The following is an 18,063-nucleotide window of genomic DNA, read 5'->3' as shown; positions in this document are numbered from 1 at the left end:
GGAAATATAGTCAGTCTTTTACAATGTATCTACTATGGAAATATTTTGCATAGCTACACATGTATAACCTATATAGAATTATTTATCTTTCCAGTAAGGGTGGGTGACAAGGGAGGAAGGGAATGAATCTTGAATTCAAAGTTTTAAAATCAAATGTTTATATATATATATGTATATATATATATATATATATATATATAGACATTTGATGCTATTATCACTATTATTTTACATGTAGATGGGAAATAAGATATACAGGCACTGGGGCATAGAGACACACTGTAACCTACTAGAAAGTTGGAGGGGGTATGGGAGAAGATATGGGAGAGAGCTAATTGGAGGAGGGGATATCCAGTGGGATTGCTATTTTGGAGTGGTGGGTGGGGGGAAAAATGGGGAGAAAATTTGTGACTTAATCTTGCAGAAATGAATGATGTAAACTAGAATTTAATAAAGCATTTCATAAAAAACTTTAACACTTCTTTTATGGACCATAATTCAATAAAAATTATATTCAACAAAGGGCCTTTAAAGAAAGGAGTATAATTGATCAGAGATTAAATATCTTCATCCTAAAGAATGAGTCAAAGTACAACCATAGAAACAAAAGAACATTTCATCAAAGAAAATGGCAACAATGAGACTTCTACATGAAAACTTTTATGATACAATCAAAGTAATCCTGAGGGGGAAAATGTATGGCTTTAAATACTTTCATCAACAAAAGACAGAAGGAAAAAATTAATGAATTGGATACACACACACTCACAGACATGTATTTTAAAAAGCCAGACATTTAGTAGGTTTAAAAAAACCTCCAAATATCAGAATAAAAATTCTGAAAATTGAATAAGGGATTAAGAAAATTCAAAGGAAAAAACAATTTCATTGATAAGTAAAAGTAGAAGTTTTTATCTGAAAAAACAATAAAATAGGTAAGCTAGCATTATTTTTAAGAATAGAGAGGAAAAACTATTTGGTAGTATCAAACATGAAAAGAAAAAATCAAATTAAGTAGAAATAAAGCAAAAAGATATAAAACTTTTTTTGCTCAAATGGAAAAAAATACAACTTATATGAAATAGATGAAAGCCTTTAAAAGTATTAAAAACTCAGAGTAATAGAATTAGTGAGACACCTCTATAAGACTTTCTATTTTAAGAAATTGAACAAACCACAAATGAACTCCCAAAGGAAAGAAATGCAGTACCAGAACTCTATAAAATATTCAAAGAACAATTAATTTCAATATGACAAAAGTGTAAAAATAGAAAAAGAAGGAAGCTTTTAAAATTTCTTCTATAATTAGATACTCAAACCAGGGAGAGATAATTCAGAGAAAGATAACTATAGACCAATAATGAATGAATATTTAAACCTAGATTATAAATAAAACATCTGAGAAGAGATTTCAGTAATACATAAAGAATATATAATAGGCCAAATAGGATTTACATTACATATATATGCAAGATTAGATCAATATTAGGAAGATAAATATAATAGACCATATCAATCGTGAAAATAAGCTAAATCACATGGTTATATTTGATAGATGCAGAAAAAGCTTTTGACAAAATACAATATCCATTTATATTTAAAACATTAAAATTGAAAGGAATAAATGTGCCTTCACTCAATGTGGTAAAATTGTAGCTATCTAAAACCAATAGCCAACATTATATAAAATGGCATAAATTTTCCAATAAGATTAGAGTTAAAACAAGGGTGTTATTATTACCACTACTACTTGATGTACTGCTAGAAATATTATCTATAGCAATAAGACCAAAAAAATAGAACAAATAGAGGAAGTCAAATTATTACTTTTCACAGAGGACATTGTTATATAGAGAATTCTAGAGCTTCAATTAAAAATTAATTGAAACAATAACTTCAGTTAATCAGCGTGATGTAAAATAAACCTTCAAAAATTATTCATCTATTACCAAAAAAAAACCCCAACCCAAAGGGAATAAACAGAAAAATGAATTTCATTCAAAATTACTATGAAATACGTAAATTTTTGAGTCTGTCTACCAAGAAATGCAGTATAAGAAAGCAATTATAAAATTCTGTAAAAAGGTTTACAGAATAAATACAGATCTAAATAAATGGAGAATTATTAATTGATCTTGCTTGAGAACACCAACTTATTAAAAATTATATTACTATGTGCATCAATTTAATTCATCACTACCATACCAATAAAACTGCCAAAGGATTTTTTTAGAGAACTAGAAAAACACTAACAAAGGGAAATAATAAAAAAAATAGAAGCAAAACCTAATATCACCTCCAAATTATACTACAAAGCAGTCATCATCAAAACTATTTGATCCTGTCTGAAAAATAGAAAAGTTGATCAATGAAGCACAATATATAAAATCAAATGAACATAGCAACATACTGTTCAATAAACTCAAAGGCCATGACTAGTGGGGTCCATAAGGAAGAGCTGTATGTTTTGTGAGAACTTGGATATTGGCTCTCATTGTGATGGACTTAACTTGCACAGCAACATAATACCTCACATACTTATCAACTATGGTAGGGACAAAACATTGTTTTGATATGGGGGAAAGTGGAAATAACAGTCCTACACTGACTGCAAGATGGTATCAAAGTCCCTATGTCTTGATTGATGATAGACATGTTATCAACCTTTTCTGTTCAGTTTGGTTTATTAGTTTTGCAGAAGGTGTATGATATTGCTGATGGATGCTGACATACTCCAATAAATGACTGTCATCAGCAAAATTTCTTCATTGGTCCTGACCCTAAAGGGAAGAGCATTTGATTGTCCATTGAAGCTCTTTGTAGGTCCTAGACCTTTTGACTAGATCTTTGGTCCTACCTCTTAAAGCTCTCTCACATGTCAGCTGTGTAATTTATAACTTAATCAACTTGTAGAACTTTCTGGGTACCCAGGCTATATTGGGACAGTGGTAGGGTCTCAGACTAGAGGCTTCATGAAGAGCACTAACACCTGAGAGACTCAGGCAAGTGTGAGCTTGAATATATCATTTCCATTTAACAGTGGGGACCTCTAATGTCCTATACATCTCTGGGAACATGGAGCATCTTTCACCACTCAACTCTGGATGACAGCATATGATATGATACATTTTAATCCTTAGTAACAACTAGGGCTCAGCTGCAGGATTTTAAAAACTGATATGCCAAGTGGTCCCTTCAGGAAGTGTGTGAATCAGGAAGTCTAGAAGTCATTTCATCTAGTCAGTTGTAGATACTTGTCAAATGTTTCACTAATCTTGATCTTTATGAACAAAACCCTCCAAAAACAAGAGTTCATAAGAACCCAGGGGAAGAAATTGCTAAATAGACTCCTTTAGATCTTTCAAGGGGTATAGACAGTTCTGGATACCTCTCAAAAGAGGCAGATTTGTGAATGACTTGCTAAATTGGGATCATCAGGATACCCAGCTATGAAAATGAGTTTTCTAAAATTTGGAAACCCTTTGTGGTTCCTTTTTAGATTGTGAGGAAAAGAATGCAGTCTGGGTTCTACCCATCTGTTATATTACCCAACACTTGACTAACTGTAATGCCAAACAAAGGCATCTTCCGAAGGTTCAAAATACCAGCATAGCCGCTCTCCATTTTATTCAGTGACAAGAACAGAGAAAAACAAAATACAGCATAATTCAAAATATAGCATTCACCAAGTGTAATTCATTAATTTTCAAATACTACTCCACCCTTGGGCAATACATTCATTTAGTCAATCACAAAGTCCCTCTTCTCAAATGGAGATTAGTTTCCAATCATAAACAAAGTATATTCATTTGGTCAGTCACAGAGCACAAAAAAGTCAAAAGTTTCTCACCCCTGGAGCACAACTGAATTACAATTATCATCAGTGAAAGTCAAGCACCTTCTCAAAATAGGCAGTAGAGAGCACAAAGGCCATCTACCCCTGAGTTACAACAAGGTTAAGATGTCATCACAGCATTTATTACTCAAAGAGAGGTCTTTTCTTCATCTTGACCTGAGGCAAGTTCTCAGCAACCTCTGTTCCTGGGGAGATGAAGCTTAACAAGGCCACTAGATATATTGCCAGTGTCCTCATTAATTCATTCTCTGTCTACAGAACAGTCCTAGGACCCCTGAAAACATCAGCAAGACCCTCTTCCAGGGTTTCTGAAAATCCTTCTTTAGGGCTTATGAACCAACAGCAAGGTTCCAGGACCTCTGCAACAACAGCACTGTCCTTCACCAGTGGACAGGATTCACTCTCTGTCTGCAGAACAGTCTCAGTAGCTCTGAACCAACAGCAAAGTTCCAGAACCTCTGCAACAACAGCACTGTCCTTCACCAGTGGGTGAATCTGGCAAAACAACATCAAAACAAACAGACAAAGTACCGGCATCACAGCCATGTCTCCTCAGTCCTTGGCAGCTCCAGGTGGCAGCTGTCAAAAGTCTTGGGCAGCTTGAACTGGCCCTCAGCAATCCTTTCTCTCTCTCTCTCTCTCTCTCTCTCTCTCTCTCTCTCTGCCTCCACAATGCTGCTTCTAAAAATTCTTTCATGGCACCAGCTCCTCCCAGTTCAGCCCTCTCTTTTCAAGTCAACAAGTCCATCCCATAAGTGGGATTCACAAGCTCTGGGTTTTAACACTCAACCCAAAAACCAAGCCAATACAGGGGGATCTACAAATTCCATTACTATTACACTAACTATGCCAGATACTGGATTTTATTTGGTTGATTTCTACTCCTTTCCCCTTCTTTACTTCCTTCTACCATCCCCAGTGTGCCTTTTTTGTCTGATGGCTGCATTTGCCTGAGACAGAACCTGATCTGCTCTAATTTCACCAGTTGACCTGACTGTGCCTACCTGATGGTATGGTGGGACAGACCCATAGCTAAACCTAGTGCAGTTTGGGTGTAGGTTTAGTTATGTCCAAGCTTGTTGATCCTAAGTCATGGTAGGACAAGAGGGACTTCACTTTTATGGGGCCAGGAATGAACTCTCCCTAGTTAGCCACCTAAGAAGGTACAAAAGGCATTTCTCATTTTGTACCTTTAACTAATTTTACTATATTTTCAAAAGTAAGTCTTATGAGATCTTTCCATTATGAAGACAGTCTTTGCATAACTCAGTTGGACCAGTCCTGTAGCAATCATTGTTCTAGTGACTCATCATATTGCTGTTCAAACTTCTGCCTTCACCCTTCCAGGCCTTTGGTGGTCAGAACCAACAACTCTTCAACGTCTCCAGGGAGGAAAGAACACTTTGAGGGAAGAACATGATAATAGAATAGGCCCAAGGCTTTCTTGCCACTAATGACAGGAAAGTTTCCAAATCTTTATCTTCACTCCCACTCCAATAATCTTCCAGAATAGCTTAGATTTCACGACAATTTAATGCATTTTTTTAAAAAAAAGAAACTCTGGGTTGGAATCTATATTTCATGCTCATGAATCATCTTCTGCTCCCTCTACCCATCAATATCTTTTAACTTGTTTTATTACCAATTTTATCAGCTTCCCTACCCTTTAGCAATCTCGAGATATAGCTGAACATTTCTGAAGCCATTTACTTACTTTTTCTCATTCTGGTAGCCTGGTTTCTTAGGATCATTAGTGATGACCAGGGAATTCTTAGCTTAGAGCTTAAAGAAAGCTATACACCTACTGCTGATACTCCCTCACAACCTCCTTTAGCCTCAGAGCTAATTGCTTTACATCAGTCAGGGTTTGTTTCATGGAGAGGATTCTTCATACAGCCCCAGATGTGCCTGTCATGGTATTGTGCATTGCTATGTCTTGCTACCTTATCCTTCCCAATTGTTTTGCCCTTCTACCACTTTAACCTCAATATGAGCCATGATGACATTTTGATCTATTTTTGCTTTCTACACTAAAATGTCCAGACCTGATTCAGAACAGCAGGTTCAGATACAAGACTGGAATAAAGTGAGATATTCATGGATTATTCAACAATTTAATTTAATTAACTATAACATGGAAAGATACTCAACAAGGACAGAGTATTTGGCTCATGTGCTTCCCCCTTATCTCCATACAGAAATGTATCGAGACAGCAGTGACTCGCATGGCTGTTGGACATCTACCATATCTGAAGGGCACTGACTCCATGTGGCTAATGCCTCTTTTAATTGCTTAGGCAGCCAGTTAGCCATATCAACTGCAATACAATTTGAGCCTTATCCCCTTAGGCCAATCACTCCTTTTGTATTTGGATAGTTTACTTACTTAAAGGGCAAAAAGCAAAAAGTACATTGATGTGAGAAACACAATTCTGTGGACCTGAGAGAAGCATCCCTTCAGCTAAAAATACTCAGAGGAATGAAGTCTGAGGTAAAAGTACTTCTGTACTTTGTACTTTGATGCAGTACATTGTTTCTTAGAAACTAACTTGAACATGACTGTTTCCAGAACTTTGGAAGTTATTGCTGTGATTCTCAAATTCAAAGAACTATTTTAGAACTATGTTGCTATTGCATAATAACTATTTTGTCATAAATAACAAAAATGTGGATTTTTTACTATCTAATTTAGAAATGTATTTCTACTCATGTGAAGACTCTGGTGTGAAGCATTAGAACAAAGCAAAAGAGAGGGTAATTCCACTTTTTGTCAAATCCTACATTGTAAATGAAGAATCATTAAGTGTCAATAGAAAGTGCTCTGCCCTTCCTTCACAATTTATCTTTCCTTTCCTGGGAACGAAGATTGATTGAGGTTTTATTGTTAATTGATTACTTAAATTGGTTTTAATTTTGTATGTCTGTTCATTTGCATTCATATTTTTAATGTAATTAGTCACATGGAATGCTATTTTGTTTCCTAAAAGTTCCAATCTTCTCAGTCTCATTGAGAAATTGAAATACTTCATCCCCTTCACTTGTATTATAAATGCATTGGTTCTATAAACAAAATGGGACTCTATCTGATTAATTAAATTAAAAAATAGGAATGCAGATGAACCATAAACCTTTGTCAAGTATAATACAGAAAATGGGGGTCTAGCAACTTGCAAACTTCAAATTCCAGATTCTTACTTCTAGCTCTTAATGCCAGGCCCCAAAATAAAAACCTTAATATTCTCTAAGAAAGTAGGTTGGCTGGTTGAATGACAAAATTGAAGGTGAGGCAGGTGTAAGTACCACTTTGTGTCAAATGGTATGAGTGGTAAATTGCTAGAAGTATATTTAGTACAGAACTTAGTGAATTCAGCCCACTCTTCCCCCAACCTATTCCTCTGATTAGCAAGTGGTCATGAAATTAATCAATACTTTATCAGTTGAATTGAATATAGTATGTTGTTTAGTTACCAGATGTCATGCAGACTGTCCATGAGTATACTACCTCTTCCCCGTCATCATTCATTACTTTGTCCTGGGCCTGCCAGTGACTTAAATGGACCCCCAATATCACTATAGTCTAGCAAGATGGTTTAGAATTTTTATTTTGGACTAGATCCATGGGAAGGAAATTTCAAGTGAGGAAATCCTTCTCCCAAAGTAGTTCTGTATCTATTCTGCGATTTGTAGTTTCCTAGGGCATTGAGAGATCAAGTAACTTAGAGTGGCTTAGCCAACATGTGGCAGAGGCAGGAACTGAACTCAGGTCTTCCTCCAATCTGGTTTCCCTCTTTGCCTCTGGCCACCACTCTAATACAAGTCCTTAAGACTGGACTTTTAAAAGTCTCCCTGGATTTAAAAAATATCTTTTTTGTCTCTGTACCTCCAGTCTCTGCCCATTCATCTTTCTCTCAGCTGCCAAAATGATTGCCCTAAAACTAGGACATTTCCCTACTCAACAAAATCCATTGGCTTTATATTACTATTGTGATTAAAAAGGACTCTTCTGTTTGGCTTTTACAGCTCTTTGTGATCTGCCCACTTCCTTCCTTTTCAGTCTTCTTATACTTTATATTGCCTCACATGCTGTTCCTCTCATGTTCCACCAACCTATCTCTGTGACTTTGTATTTGCTGTCCCCCATGACTGGAATGCTCTCTTCTGTATCTCTGCCTCTTCGCTTCCCTTGCTCTCATCAAGACTCAGCTTAAATTCCACCTGCAGCAAGCCTTTCCCAGACTCTAGCCTTCCCCTTTCCTCAAAACTCTGAGGTTACCTTCCATCTACACTGGAAATATCTTACATGTATATAGTTATCTGCAATGTTGTCTCTTGAATTAGAATGTGAACTCCTTGAAGTAAGGGACCATATTTTTGCCTTTCATTATATCACCAATGCTTAGCAGAGTTTTTGATACAGAAGAACACTTAATGCATGCTTGTTGACTGTCTTGGCTATTCCTGGCTTCTAGGCCAGTTCTCTATCATTTACTGCCTCTCAAGGTCTAGAATAGACTCTTGCATTACCAAAAATAGAAAATCTCTCTCCTCTCTACTCTTGTATAACTCCCCTTCTCAAGCAGTTCCTCTCGATATTTTTTCTACAATTCAATAAGAATAGCCATGTGATTTACAAAGGCAACAACAACCACAAAACATTATCTCTCAGGTATCACAGAAACCCAGGGCTTTTGAAACACAACTTGCAGTATAGTGCAGATTGGGCTGATTCCCCTTCTTTTCCTAATTCTTCCTCAGCCTGTCTGGGGGGGGGAATTGAAAGAAAAGGACTGGATAAAAATAAATACAAGAGAAGTTTCTTCAGCAAGTATTCTGAGTATACAGGAAATAGAGAAAAAAGAGCTGGCTCTGGAGACAGGAAGACATAAGTTCAAATCCTGTTTTAGACAATTACTCACTTTATGATTCTGGGTAAGTCACTTAATCTCTGTTTTGCCTCAGTTTCCTCAACTGTAAAGTAGACATAAAAAATAGGGCCCACCAACTATTCACTCATTCCATTAATCCGAAAATATTTTTTGAGTGCCTGTTTTGGGATGGACATTTTAGGGGATACAGAGAATCATATGAAATATCCTTGTAATAGTCTATCTGGAAAAAAAATCTGTGAAGGTCTAGAAGAAGCAGACAACAGAAGAGAAAAGATACACACAGCAAAAGGTCTCTTACAATCTCCTTCTGATCAATTTTATGGTTCCTTTACCATCTGTGGACCACTATATCTCTGGAAGCCACTACTATAGATTCAGTCCCCCCCAAGACCTGCTGTTAGGCTTGCCTGCATTGGAGTATAGTCTTCTCTCACCTCTGTGAAACAGACCTTTCCTGTCAACCTTCTAAGCTATCTTGGGCTGGAGAATTGTTTCATTTCATCTTTTTATTGGTTATGCCACTCCAGAATTTATTTTGAGGTATTATTTTAAAGTTATTTGGATGGGGAATTTGGGAGAACTCAGACAAATCCCTGCCTTTACTCTGCTATCTTGGCTGCCACAGTCTCAGTTCCTTATGAAGTTCACCATTTCCACATGATGGAAAATGTGATGGGAAAGTTAGCGTTTAGTAGTGGTTTCTCTGAGTACATTGTGATGTTTCACAAGAAATGAAGAATGATCAGTTCATTTTGGTGGACTTGGAACAAGAGGTAAAATTTCTCAGGGAATAAACAGGTCAGACATGTGATCTCATCAGGGAGATTCTGGTGAAGAATTTCCTCTCTCAGGATAGATCAACACCTTTTCTATAATCTGTCATCTTAGAGAATGGCATGGGGACCTCAGGGGTTAAGTGAATCAGTCAGGGTCATACTTTCAGGATGTGCCAAGTTTGGGACTTGAACCCAGGTTTTTATGACCCTGCTTCTGACTTTCTGCCATACTGCCTTTATAAGGAATGTTTCTAGAAAGATAATTCATCTGGGACATTTTACCCCATGTAGTAGATAACTTGACATTCTTGGCCAAACTCGGTTTTAATTAATTTGAGAATAGTGCTTATTGCTATATAATAGGAACTCAGTAAATATTTGTAAATTGGATTGTTTCCATCTGCTTAACTGTACACATGTGCTAAGAATAGATGCAAGTGAAAGGAAGGAATAATCATTTAGAGCGGCACCTATAATGTACCGGGCACTGTGCTTGGTGTTTTTACAAATGTTATCTCATTTGATTCTCAGAACAAACCTGAGAAGAAAGTGCTGTTGTTGTGCTCATTTTATAGTGGAGGAAATTAAGGAAGGCAGAGGTTAAATGAGTTGCCCAGGATCACATAGCTATTAAGTGTCCAAGGCTGGATTTGAGCTCAGATCTATTTCTATTCACTATACACTAGCTGCCTCTTAGATACTGTTTTTGGCTTGAGCCATGATGCCATGTATGAAGAAAACAGCCATATCACACCTGTTGCTTGTGGCACTGCTTTAATTGACCAAATTACAACAAATGAGTATTTCAGATATATCTAATTAAACTTGCTCCTTGGGGAAATTTTGGCAGAACTCTTGAAATGGCTTCTTGGAATAATATTAATACTATCATTGTGGAAAGAGCAAACAACAATTTTTGAAGTGCTTTAATGAAAGAACATGTGACTTGAAGTCAGGAGAGGCTTGAATTTAAATTCCAGCCCTGAAATAAACTAACTCTGCGACCATAGGTAAGTTATTTAATCTCAAAGTTTCAGTTTTGTCATAGGTGAAATGGGAATAATAATACTACCTGCCATCTGCCTCACAGAGGTGTTATGAGGTTCAAATGGGATAATTTATGCAAAACATAATACTACTAATGATAGTGAGTCATTTATCACACGATAGATATGCAGCAAAAAGTAACTCACATGGTACTTGTGCACCCTAATAATATATATAGTAAATCACCTCCTGCATAGGGAATGTCGACACCTCCTTACTCTCTGGGTTGGTTTCTCGTTCCAACTTACTCTCACATTGGCAAGAAGGCCTGCCACCATGCCATTACACTTGAATTCTCTCAAAGTACTAAGCGGCAGTGTTATTGAGGAGAAATACATTCCCCTACTTACCATTCTAATTCTTTTTTTTTTTTAAGCAATCGGGGCTAAGTAACTTGCTCAAGGTTACATGGCCAGTTATTTCTGGGTGTGGTGCTGAGTATCTGAGCCCGGGATTCGATCTCCAGGTCATCCCAACACTGGAGCTGGTGCTCTTACTTGCTGAGCCACCTGGCCTCCCCTTACCATTCTAATTCTTGAGCCCTCACTAATATATTCTTATTTACATAGTCAGCCATTCAGAGGAATGACACTTTTATCTCCCAAACATAATTGTTTATTTAATAAAGAAAAAACATCAAAGGTATTCATATTAAAGAAAATGCTAAATAATCCACATATAAACCTAGATCATACACTCACACTAACACACCCAGTGGGACGTGTAGGCACTCAGGAAATGGCAGGGAAGCAGACAATGAAAGAAAACCCATGTGCTTGGTGTCACAACTCTGGATTTCATGTTTTGATGCCTTTGGTCCATTTAGGAACATCTAACAGACACTTCCTTAATGGCAATGGAGAAGGGAACAAGCATTGATATGTGAGGCACTATGTTTCAAATAATCCCAAATATGCCTTTCCTTTAAAAATAACCCTTCGCTAGATCATACCATCTCTCAAGGTATCATCCTATATCTTTCCACAATTTCTCATCCAGACACTGGGGGAAAGCTATTTACTTTTGTTCCCTCCACTTCTTTCATTCACTCTTCTGGTCTCATCAGTCAAAACTATTGATTTCTCAATTTCTAAATCTGAATTGTTTTTCTCAAGTCCTAATCATTCTCAACCAATTTGCTACATTTTACATGGTTGACCACCCTTTTTCTCTGAGATACTCTCTCTTTTCTGGGTTTTCCTGACACTACTTTCTCCTGGTTCTCCTACCTTTCTGACAACCCCTCAGTTTCTTCATGCTTATTAAATGTGATTGTTACCTGAGGTTTGTTCTTATATCTTCTCTTTCCATAGGTTACCTCTTCATCTTTTGTTCACTTAACCTGTATGAAGATGACTCCCAGATCTATATTTTCAGCCTCCGTCAATCAGATGAACTTAAATTCTCACACTATCACTTGCCAATTGAGCATTTCAAACTGGATATTCTCTAGACATCTCAAGTTCAGTATTTTAAATAGTGAACTCCCTAAACCCATGTCACTTCCAAGCTTTCTTGTTTTATTGAAGGTACGCCCATCCTTCTGGTTTTTCAGATTTGTAATATCAGAATTATCCTGGATTCCTCACTTTCATCTAAATATCTAATCAGTTGTTAAATCTTAATGCTTATACTTTCACAACATCTTTCCCCTCTGATCTTTTCTCTTTACTGACAGGCAATCTCCTTAGTTCAAGCCTTGATTACTTTTTTTTTTGTTGGCTTTTTTTGTTTTGCTTTGTTTTTTAAGGAGGGAGGTCAGGCAATCAGGGTTAAATGACTTGCCCATGGTCACACAACTAGTAAGTGTTAAGTGTCTGGGTCAGATTTGAACTCAAGGCTCTTTTCACTGTACCACCTAGCTGCCCTCCCCTCTCCCTTTTAAATGCTTCTTGAGTTATTGAAGTTTAAACATTAGTCCCATTGATGCCATTACATCATCAAACTATTCCTGTTAGACCCCTCCCCAAACTATCTAGCTTGAGAGATCCTCCATTTGCCAAATCAGTGGAATTATTTCCTGCCAAACCTCCCATTCTCAGAGGGATTTCTTTTTAGCTTGGATATCAGACTCTAGTATAGTTTTCCTCCAGAATGGTATTCATAACCTCACAGAGAAACAGTGAGAAATATAATTCTCCAAGACCCTGGAATTAATCAGAACTTGAACAGATCCCTAAAACTAGGTAAACACTTCCTTAAGTGGTAGCAGTGTACACACTTTCTCTCTACCCCATGGACTTATTTATTTTCTTGCCTCTGAAAATCCTTCTTTCCCTAGTTGGATGCTGTCTGAACCACAAGGCCAGGTGAATAGGAGCCTTAGCATCATGCATGTATGCATGCATGCATAAATAAAGCAAATAAGACCTTTTTAATGTTTAGTTGTATTTGGGGAGCCTAAGGTCTCTGAATTACCTTTTGTTTTTTTTAAAAAAAACTCTATTCTAGACTCAAACACCAGAATATAAATGCAGCATAGAGAAAAGAAACAAAAACATATCACATACTTAAATATTGGAACTTAAATACAAAGTAAGAAAGGGAAAAAAAGCATGTCATGTGCATAGCAGAACATGAGAGGATTCAAAATATGCAACAATAAATTTTCATTTCAAGAAAACCTATATGTTAAATACTACATATTGTGTTAAGAGCTGTCCATCTTTTCTTTGCTTCCTTGTAAGTTTTCTTTAGTTTTCTGCTGTGCACTTTTTTACTTTGTTCTTCTTTTTCTTCCCTGTCCAAAGGCTACAATTAAGTGAGAATATGTTTCTCAATGGCTATAGATAAATCCATATACATATATATGTATACATACATATATAGACATGAATATAGAATTTCTCAAATTCTACTCCTGGTCTTTGTTTTTATGGTTTATGGTTAGCTCTTGCTCCCTATCCCTCCTACCTCCTCTGCTTTACTTCTAACCACTACCTTGCCCTCCCATTATTTGCCTATCCCCCTCCACAGATCCCTCCCCATCCTCCCATTCCCATAAATCTAAACACCCTTCTATAGCCTGCTATAACCTATTCCTTCACGCTCCCTTTCAGAAATCCCTCCCTTATCCTCCCATTCCCATTGATCTAAATACTGTTCTATACCCCCCTTTTACCTATTCCCTCACCCTCCTCTCTAAAGATCTCTCCCTTGTCCTCTCCCCCTTCCCTAAACCCTTACTGTTTTATTTCTTCTGGATTTAGAATACTTTTATGCTCTTCTAAATACATATGTACTGTTCCCTCTTAAACCCATTTCTGATGAAAATAGGTTACCAGAACTACCAGTCCTCCTCACCCATCTAAGTCCTCTATGTTGATTCTTCTTCTTGCACCTGATTTGTATAAAATAATTACTCTTTTTAGCTGTTCCCAATTGGTTTTACTGTTTAAATACATATCATACTCAGGTTAATCCCAATTTTTCTTGTGAACTATGCAATTGTTAATAAGAATCCTAGACATATGTTTTGCATTTTACATATATAAAAAGTAAACCACCTGTCCTTATTGAATTCTGCTGTTTCTTGTATGTCAAATCAGGTTTTGTTTTTTAACAAAGTCTTAAAAGTCTGACAATTAATCAAATGTCCATTTTTAAAATTCAGGATTATGCTAAACTTTTTCTGGGTATCATATTTTTGACTGGAACCCCAGTTCTTTTGCTCTTGCATATACAGTGTTCCATGACCTGTGGTCTTTTAATATCTCTACTGCTAGGTCTTGTGTGATTCTAATTGTGGCACCATTATATTTAAAATTTTTTTTGCTTTTAATATTTTGTTCTTAAGTTTCAGAATTTGACTATAATATTTCTCTGAATTTTCCTCATAGGATCTCTTTTAAGTGGTTGTAAAGCCATGCACAAACAGCTTTCCAGAGGACTGCTCCTGTGAACAGCTTTCAAGGTTCTGATTACACAGTATAGTGAATTCTCTATTTAGTAACAAATCAAAGCAAAACATTCACAGAAAATCAAAGTACAGCATTCACAATGTTATGGCATAATAAGTTATCACTAAAATGGCCACATAGCTTTCACCAAAGTGGTCACATAGTTTTAAGCAAAAGATAACATTCATTTAGTAATACAATCATTTGGTAAGTCCTTAATTCAATTATCCTTAAGGAGGCTTCCTTAATTGACACAAAGTACAAAGGTCAAAGTCCTCTACCCCTAGGTCACATTGTCTTAGTCTCCTCAATCAAAAAGTCCTCTTTCTTTGTAATTGGAGAAATCTTTAACTCAGTCATCTAAATATAAAGGTCAGAGGTCTCCACCCCTAGGCCACAGTGAGTCATGATTTTCTCAGTGTGCATTAAACTTACCCAAGGAGAGGTCTTTTCATCTTGACTTGAGGCAGGCTCTCAGTTCTTCTTCTTCCATAGTTCCAGTTCCTGTCCAAATCTTTCCAACTGCCACCTGGGTTCAAAGGCAGACAGCTCTCATTTCTTAGTCCAGCTTCTTATGCAGTTTCTGCTCCATATTGAAGCTCACAGTGTCTGGTCCACCTCAAGTCCTTCATGGTTTCTGTTCCTGGGAAGACAAAACTTAACAAAGCCACAATAACATTCATGCACAGTGCTGGCATCTTCACCGATTCACTTTTTGCCTGGGAAATCAACATAGACCCAACAACAAGGTCTGAGGAATCAACACAAATCATCAGTATAGTCCCAGGACCTCTGAAATGGTCAGCAAGACCATCCTCCAGGATTTCTGTAAACATACAACAAGAAAATCCTCTTTCAGGGCTTCTGAATGAGCAGCAAAGTCCCAGGGCTTCTGTAACAACAGCAACGACCTCTATCAGCAAAAGATTCTGACAAAGTAACATCAAAACAAAGAGACAAAGTAATGACACCACAGCCACACCTCCTCCCAGTTCTCCTTTCTTATTTCTCAGTTCTTCTCAATTCTCAGTTCAGTCCTCAGTTCTTATTTCTCTTCTCAGTCCTCAGTTCAGTTCTCAGTTCTTTTCTCTCTCTCCAGCAGTGGCAGCCCAGCCACCAGATGCATACTCTCAATAGTTCTGGCTTCTCTCAGATTGGACTTTCCTTATATATGGTATTAGCTCCTCCCTGTTCTGCCCCTTCCTGTTACATCAACAAGTCCATCCCACTGTGACATTCACAAGTTCTGGGTCTTAATACTTGAGACAATTATGAACTTGAAACTAAATGCTAAGTACCTGTTAGCTTGCCAATACAAGGGGCAGGGAAGATCTTCAAATTCCCATTACCATTACATTCCACCCCTCCAGGATCCTTGGCCTTACAATCTCAATCTAAATGTCCACAGATCCTGGAACAAATGGAGGCACTAACTTTGTAACCCTGTCGACTACACTGTAATGTAAAGCCAAGGAAGAGCAGCTTTCCAGAGGACTGCTGTTGTGAACAGCTTTTAAGATCCTGATTACACAGAATAGTGAACTCTCTATTTATTCAGTAACAAATTAAGGCAAAACATTCACAAAAATTAAAATACAGCATTTTATGATATTCCCATTATCATTTCAGTGGTGATCAATCGATTTGTTCTATTTCTACTTTCCTTCCTTGTTCTAGTGCTTCAGGACAACAGCTTTCAGTTAGTCTGATTACTTTTATGTTTTATCTTCTTGATCTATCCTTCAAATCTGTTGTTTTTCTTATGTTTCACTTTCTCTTCTATTTTTTCATTATTCATATTTCGTTTAATTATTTCTTGATCTCTTATAATTTCACTGGTTTCACCTTGCCCAATCCTAATGTTCAAGTTGTCATTTTCTTTCTTAAGATTCCGCATGTACTTTTCTAATTGGTTGAATTTCCTTTCATAATCTTGTTTTTCTTGGATTATTCTTTTTTTTTTTAGTTTTTCCTCCATCTCTAACATTTGATTTTTAAGTCTTTTAAAGAGATCTTTTATGAATTCTTTTTTTTATGAATTTTTATGATCATTTGACATTTTGACCATTTGACATTACTCTTTGGGGTACAGGGGGTTTCTTTACTTCAATATCCTCCTCTGAAGATAAACCCCAGTCTTCTCTATTCCCATAATAGATTTTTATGATTGGATTCTTTTTGCTTTGCCTATGCATTTTTTGTGGCTAATAGCTTAATTTTTGTAATCACCTCTAACCCTGGGGTATGGGGGGTGGTGCCTCTTGCCCCAATTCTCTACCTCTAGCTTGGAAACAAAGCCTCCAACCTCCTGTAAGTGCCCAAAGCCAGAGGTTTTCTGCCCCACTGCTTCTGCACTCACTGGATGTGTGCTCTTTCCTTCTCGCTCCTTCTGCTCTCTGCAGCACAGCTGGGTCTGATGTTCCTTTTCAACAGAGGTTCCCTCGATATTCCTAGGTTCCCTTGATATTCCTAGGTTCGGACACCCAGCTCCCCTCACTATCACTGGGGTGAAAATTCCTGTGACTGAGGGCAGGGCAGCCTCTCAAATCAACTAACTCCAGGGCTTGGGGCTTGTTGTTTAAGAGGACCCTAGCCTAGAAGTGTTTGCTCTTCACAGGGACCAAACCTTGCTCTAGGATTTTTCTTCTGATTGTCCCAGGAAGACCCTTGTTGTGTTCCTTATTTATTTTTACCCTCATTTTGTTCACCCTAAGGTGCTATTTTATCTCTTTTCTGAGGGAAAATCTTGAGAGCTTGGAATTTTCTGACCTGCTCCCCCATCTTCCCGAAGATTACTTCTTGCCAAGACTGTTGCAATTGCCTCCTAATTGAGCTCTGTGTCTCAAATCTCTCCCCCCTTGATTCATCTCACAAACTGCTGCAAGGCAATTTTCCCTAATTGTAGATCTGACCATGTGATTCCTGTAGTTAACTAACTAAAGGGGCTTCCTATTGCCTCTAGGGTCAAATGTAAATTCTTCTATTAAATTATTTTTTGAGTCAACAAAAATTCACCTCTTCCTTTTTCCCACCATTACCCTTCCTCATTGAGAAAGAAAGAAAAACAAAGCTCCTGATACAAATTTATATAGTCAAGGCTAATTCCTGCATTAAGTGTGTGTGTGTGTGTGTGTGTGTGTGTGTGTGTGTGTACTCTGAGTCCATCACATTTCTATTAGCATCTGGGCTGTATATTTTATTATAAATCCTCTGGAATTGTTTGTCATTGTATTGCTCAGAGGTCTTAAGTCTTTCAAAGTTATTTATCTTTACAATATTTTTGCTTTTGCATGAATTTCTTTTGGTTCCACTCACTTTACTCTATATCAATTCATACAAGTCTTTGTAGAATTCTCTGAAATTACCCCATTCATAGTTTCTTACAGCACAATTCATGTAATACAACTTGTTCATCCATTACCAATGGTTGGGCACCCAAGTCCTCTCAGTTTCCAACTCTTGCTTTGCAAAAAAAAAAAAAAAAGAGCTACCAAAATTTTTTTTGTGCATATGAGTGGGTCCTTTTACTCTTTTTTTGGAGGTCTTTGGGATATAGACCTAATTGTGCTATTGCCAGATTAAAGTTTAGTAACATT

At 37.0% G+C, this 18,063-nt stretch overlaps 1 long non-coding RNA gene across 1 annotated transcript in view; it reads right to left on the bottom strand.

The window, feature by feature from the left end:
- The window catches only part of LOC138161045 (uncharacterized), a 142,786-nt gene that overhangs the window by 53,837 nt on the left and 70,886 nt on the right, over positions 1 to 18,063 (bottom strand). Inside the window, exon 2 of the long non-coding RNA XR_011168254.1 lies at positions 14,903 to 15,124. This is a non-coding gene — a long non-coding RNA (uncharacterized lncRNA). The remainder of the gene's footprint in view (positions 1 to 14,902; positions 15,125 to 18,063) is intronic.

This window comes from Petaurus breviceps, unplaced genomic scaffold (assembly GCF_028583685.1).
Source record: "Petaurus breviceps papuanus isolate PSGF00001 unplaced genomic scaffold, PetGlider_PUasm1.0 183, whole genome shotgun sequence".
Classification (NCBI taxonomy): Eukaryota; Metazoa; Chordata; class Mammalia; order Diprotodontia; family Petauridae; genus Petaurus; species Petaurus breviceps.
The sequence above is the reverse complement of the archived record's forward strand: the minus strand, read 5'-3'. Positions and strand labels throughout refer to the sequence as shown.